The sequence below is a fragment of the Borostomias antarcticus genome (genome assembly GCF_949987555.1).
Source record: "Borostomias antarcticus genome assembly, chromosome: 17".
NCBI lineage: Eukaryota > Metazoa > Chordata > Actinopteri > Stomiiformes > Stomiidae > Borostomias > Borostomias antarcticus.
Genome location: NC_140250.1, coordinates 14,051,690 through 14,058,521, shown reverse-complemented (window position 1 = coordinate 14,058,521; position 6,832 = coordinate 14,051,690).

The window sequence follows — 6,832 nt, the reverse complement described above, 5'->3', positions numbered from 1 at the left end:
GGCTCAATTTTTCATATTTCATAAATCTGTGAGGATCGTTTGGTAAGGACAGTCTGACGATACAGTAGATCAATTTTGGTGTCAATTGAACAAAAAATGTGGGAGGAGATAGGTTTGATAGGTTTTACAGTTTATGAAGAAATCAGAGTGATGGACTTCAAAATTCCTGCAAGGTCAAAGCATATGACAGTGTTGTCTCAATTGGGACTACATTCACGTGGTGGTTTTACAGTGATAGCACCTATGGCTGATTTGTTATGATTTTTTAAAGTTTTAAACTTTAGACTGTTGCTGTAGCGCCACCTTGAGGTTTATTGACCTACAATGCAGGGTGAGGACTTTGGGTATAGTACTGGAGCTATGTGCAAATGTTGGTGATTTTTTGTCCACGGGAAGTTAGACTTCAGTGGAAGATGGAGAATAATAATATAGGCAAATACAATAGGGTTCCGGCAGCTACGCTGCCTGGCCCCTAATGAATATGGCTGCACAATGAAATGTTTAATGCATAATAAGGTGTACAGACAAACTCAAAGAAAATGACTGAAATTGTTTCTCCAGACTGACGTGGGGTGGGACTCAGAGGAGGGGGAGTCTGCAGTGGTCCTTGACCTGACGGTCGTGCCCCCGCCGGTTGCAGCCTCCTCATCCAGCGCCACGACCTCCAGTGCCTCCACCTCCAGCGCGCCGGCCTCCACCTCCAGTGCCATCTCCAGCGCCTCCGTCTCCGTCTCCACCGCCCACGCCTCCACCTCCGGCTGCCAGCGTCCCTGCCTCAAGGGTCCCTGAGGGCTGGGCTTCCTCTCAGACGCTGTGCTGGAGGCTCATGGCCCTAGAGGCCCAGAGGGACATGGCAGAAGGGATTGGGGCAGTTGTGGGGCAGTTGTGCAGCAGTTGGTGGAGGTCACCACACTACACCACCAGAGCCAACAGGACATCCTCACTGCACTTCATTCCCTCACACATGCTGTCACGGACCTCACACTGTCACTCACTACCACACTCACGGACCTCACACAGTCACTCACTACCACACTCAAGGACCTCACACAGTCACTCACTACCACACTCACGGACCTCACACAGTCACTCACTACCACACTCACGGACCTCACACAGTCACTCACTACCACACTCACGGACCTCACACAGTCACTCACTACCACACTCACGGACCTCACACATTCACTCACAAACGCACTCACACACCTCACACAGTCACCCACCAACAGACAATAAAATGGTAAAAATGTGAACCTTACTTGTTTGTGTCTTCATAGCTGGTGCATGACCTCAGTGTGGGCCCTTTGGCCCCGCTGGTAAACCTCATGACGGGGAGGGGGCTGAGGGCTTGGGTCCTCATTTTGTGGTGGGGTCTTGACTGGTTCTCATTCTTATCAGCTTTGAATATATATCTTGGCAAACATAACAGAATGATGTACAAGGAGGGGACAGATACCTAGTGAAAGTACTATTGGTTGCTAGTAAAAAGACAATAATGAGGGCTTGGTATAAGGTGGAACCCCCAACCAAGGAGCAGTGGTGGGTGTTGTGGAGGAGATTTATGAGATTTATTTATGCATTGAGGATGCAGGAAGGAAAGTTTGAAGGGAAATGGGAAAAATGGATGGATTATAGAAGGAAGTGTGATGATACCACTAATATTAAAATTGTCATATTTGAGTAAGAGAAAAAAGCTGCATGGATGGAAGTACCCATAAGCTGTTATTGTAAGTTTTTATGTTTAATTGTATTGTCGTTGTATGGATGGAAAATGCTAATAAAGATTAAAGTAAAAAAGACAAAGAATATGTATCTTGGCTATGCACACACCAACAAGCCAGCCGTCACGCGCAGCGCCTGCCTCCAGTCTAGCCCCTACCCTGCTGTGCGCCAGGATGAATGAGTCATGCGTGGAGCCAGGCCACCGTGCCACTACACTTGTAATGAGCATGTCGGCGTCACATATGATTTGGGTATTTATAGTGTGCACATTTTTGCGATTCACATAGACGTATTCATTCACTGATGGTGCCCTTATGTGGGTGCAGTCGCCATCGCCGTCACCTCTTTGGAGTTCTATCTCGGCCAGTAGGCCGAGTAGCGCCGGATTCATTTAGGCTCGCATATTACGCACAGGAGGACTGTCATTTATATGCTTACCAAACAGCAAACAGGTCCACATGATCACATATGCATGACAATCTAATTGGTCAATTATTGCCGTTTGATGGAGTGCCTGCATTAGGTGTGTGACATATTGCGCAGAAAGGTTTGGGACAGCGCATAGGTTCAGTTTGGGGAACAAATCCATGTCGGACCATTAATGAGCCGGTTAGAGGACACGATCTTGCATTGCGATATATGTTTGTGCTGAATTGGGCTATTAGCCTACATGATTTTGCGTTCATAAACTTTCGCTCTTATTCTCTCCATCAAACATTGTAATTCACCGACGCACCACCTGCATCGCCAGTTCCCCCTGTGTTCAAAAAGGGTGTAGAAAACCGTGTAAATCGGTACGACAAGTTGAGAGGTGTCCTACAAAAGCGCGGAGAAAGGCGACTAACTAGATATCCGCCCTTTTGGCTTGATAGGTCGCGCTGTGGGGGGAGAAAATGGCGTACGCCTGAAATCGCGGAAAAGACCGTGTAAAAGAAGGCGTACCTCAGTGATATATGAGGCCCCAGGTGTAGAGAGACAGTGATATGGGACTACGGTGTAAAGACACACTTCTGGGGACACAGGGACAATGAAAGGCTAAATCTGTTATGGCTGGTTGGCAAAGGACTCAAACACACGACTCAGGAGACAGCGGACGGTTTGCCCAGCAAGGCCTTTAATGGTGCAACAAAACAGTTCTGGGGCAAGGCAAAAATCACAGGCGAGTCAAGGTCACAGGCTGGGTCAGGCGATCGGCATACGTAATCCAGTAATCCAAGGTCGAGGAATCCGTAGTATCAGTCCAGAGGTGGATTGACAGTCAAGCGGTACCAGGTCTGGGGATAGCCTAAACGGAAAACACGATAAGAAAAGAAAAAAAAAACACGACGGAAAAAACACAACTGAGATACGGACAGCAGTCAAAGTTGACTAAACTAGCTAGGTAGCCTACTTGCCACAGGAACGTTATGGGAAGATCTGGCGATGAGCGTCGGTTGAGGTTGATTAGAAGATTGAGACCCGGTGTGCAGAGCTTTGCCGTAAGATCGTTCATCAATCACCATGATTGCCTTCACCTGCGGCGTCGGAGGGCACGCTGCGCGCGGGCCGAGGTGCCAGGTCCCTTGGGATCAACTCTCCGGGGATGAGGAGCGTGAACGCCCACCAGCTCCGCAGGTGGGGGGTGGGAATTCGGGAGATCCCGAACGCCGCGGAACGGAGCCAGAACAGCGCACAGCGCTGGAGGGGATGAGTGTGGGGGCGGCACCGTAACAAAATCCTTCCTTTAGAGATCTTGAGAGATCTGTGCACATTAAGATTGTGCTCAAATCAAGATGTGATATCAAAGGGAGATTTGCATGACTATTCCATTCAAGGCGCAGTGCTTTAAGCATAATGCATCTGGGTCTATGAAAGAACACATGGTGGAGAGTAGCCTACTCACACTGCAAGATTATACCTCTCTACACAGCCGTACAGGAACAATAACATTCTCAAGCCAACCTTGTAGACAAGCAGTAGGTAATGCCGATTCACTGCACCACCATGTTGTGTTCTATGAGTCATCTATCTCACCTGGGGGCCCTCTGTAATGCTATGTTCACACCGGGCGCGGCGAGAAAATTTGCGCCGCCCAGTTCGCCCAATCTCGCCGCGGGATCAATGGGTTGCCGCGCGAATCCGCCGCAGAAAGTTCAAAAAATTTAACTTTTGCGAATGTCGGCGCGCGGCGAATCCTGGCCGCCACACCGCCGCCCGTGCCGCCCGCTGCCCAGTTCGCGCGAATTGTATCGACTTTCTATGTAAACTCGCCGCGCCGCAGGAAAAATTTGTGCCCGCGGTGTGAACACAGCATTAGAGCAAATTAGTATTATGTACTGTCATATATTAATATATAAAATGTCATATGAATAATGTAGCAGATATGTCCCATCTTACACTCCTTTAGGTCCCAGATATCCACCAACTTCCAGGAACTCAAGCTGAAACAGAAACTACACAACAGCAACAATACAAACTCACCATCGCTACTCTCTTGAGAACACATTACAACATGCTGAATGTAGGTTTTAATAGAGTCTGCCTAAGACCACAGTAAACCCACGGCAATGTCTTTGTACTCTGAGAAGTCTGAAGTGACAGAAATGACCTCTGACATGTTTGTCAGCTCAATCGCTTTCTGGACTTGTTGTGCACATAATTATTAAGGAGAAAACGCTTCAAGTTTAATATGCTTACGACGCAGTTATGCTTCATTGCCATAACGTCCCTTCATCACTTCCTCTCTGTACGTAAGGTAATGGCTATCCGGTGCCATTTTGGATCTTTAAGTGGTAGTTTTCTAGTCCTCGCCTGCTGTGCAGGTCCTCATTAATGCAACACATTCTCCATCACACATCTTAGAGAGGTGTACTGTGGTCTTACAGAAGATAGAGAGGTGACAAGGGTAGCACCACCGCTAGCTTTCAGGGCTAATTACAGTATAGTAGCTGTGTGCCATCATATGCACGCACAGATATAATGCTGTTCCAGGCGCTGAGTGGGGCTGTGAATGTACAGTAGTAGTTCTGAGAGGTCATGTTGAGCCTCTATAACTGTTAATGTAGAGACATTATTCTGTTACAGGACAAGGTGAGACACCATTCAGCCTCTATGATTATGAATCTATAGGCTAGCAGAGTGGCTGAAGGAACCTCACAGGAAAGATCCTCCAGACCAGCACCACGTAGCAGCTCTGAATCCCACCATCTTCACAAATACAAATTCACGTTATTATTTCACATCAAGTAAGCCAGAAGTGAACAGGATAAAATAAACTAAGTCAGATGTGTGTGTGTGTGTCTGTGTGTGCTCTTATCCCATGCGTGTGTATATCTGTGTGTGTATTTGCACGTGTCGGCTATCTCTTAACCTGATGAGGTGAGTAAATGAGCAGAGCTTACACGCGGGTCGGCAGAGGGATCTTTAGCAGAGCCTTGGACCCGAGCAGCTCTTGATGATGGAGTTTGAAGAGCTTGAAACGCCCTTTGATGCTCCTCCTCAAGTGACTGTGGCTCAGCATGACCGTGTAGCGGTTGAGAATTAACGCCTCAGAGGTGAACGTTTCAAAAGAGACGGGTTCAGCTCGAACTCGTTAAAACTGCCTCAGAAAGCACTTAGTTGGAGATGAAACAGGTGGGAGAAAATGATACAGAAGCCTACTGGTACTTGCTCTGCTCAGTGGAGGTCATGATGATAATTAAGAAACAGGATTCTTTGATCGAATGAAAAATGTGAGACTTACAGGTTGATGAAAATCATAAAAATAAACCGTTCCACCTGCGTCTCTCTCCATTCCAGAAGACACACAGTGCAACATCTTGAAGATAAGGAAGTAATACAGAGCATCCAGAGAGTACTCGCACACGTTCACTTTTTCTACATTTCACATTACAGCCTTAGTCCAAAATTGATTAAATTAATTTTCCTCTCATCAATCTACACACAATAACTCATACTGATTAAGTGAAAACTTTGCGAATGTATACAAAAAAACTATAAAAAAAACGTAAATATCGCATGTACATAAGTATCCAGACCCTTCACTTTTCTTAGGCACCTTTGGCAGTGATTACAGCCTCAAGTCTTCTTGCGCTACAGTTTGGCATCTGTGAGGAAGATATACTGAAAAATGAGGAATATACTGTATACATAACTGTAAAACTCGAATATGTTGAGTGCCATTCTACTGTATGGGTTGGGTCATTGTTTTTTGGGGGCCTCTAGGAGAGAGCTGCCTTTCCTCACCTGGTGGCTTGCTGCCCTCACAGTGCAGCGGAGGTCCACTTCCTGATTGTGATGGGGCAGATGGTAGCGGTCCAGCTGGCTCATGACCCAGAGCAGCAGTTCTCAGCCTGCGTTCAAATCTTTCAATGTTAAGACTTTCTCTCAGTGTTTCTTCACCAGTGTCTTTCACTAACTGACAGCCAGATCAGTGAATTTTGAGAGTGACCCTTATTGAAAAAGTTGATCGAAGGTTTACGAATACAAGTACACGTCATCATCTTGGCCGGAGTTTCCGCCAGTATGTGTAAAATGTATGACAAAGCACACAAGCGTTTTGGGGGCGCTGGGGGCGGAGCAGGGTGCATTCTCTCTCCTCCCTCGTCATTAGGACTTGCGTGATACTCGGCCATTTCTTCACTTTCACGCCATTTGACGCTGACCTTTCCCTTCCTCTGTCATTACATGTGCACGGTCACACTGAACATCAATGTCTGTCACCTTCTGCATGATCACAAGACATTAGCTCCCCTCTGTCTCTCTCTCTGGCCCGGTCCGTCACTCTACATTTGGGCCATGAAGCCAACTGCTGGCAATGGTAGCCCTCATCATCTCCCTTATGAAACAAAAATATATTGTGATGTATTGGACAATATAATGTAATATATCAAATAATACATTTCCATATTTAGGAAACTATTGGTTATATTTTCCAATATACTGCAATATATGAAAAGCAGCAATTCCTTATGTATTATTCAATATATTATGTATATATCATATATACTTCTGTATATTTCATCCATATATTTTACATACTAGCATAGTATTTATAATATAAAAGTTTATATATACAATTGACAGTATAGGGGAATATATTTTCTTTGCATAAGGGCTATCTCCACAC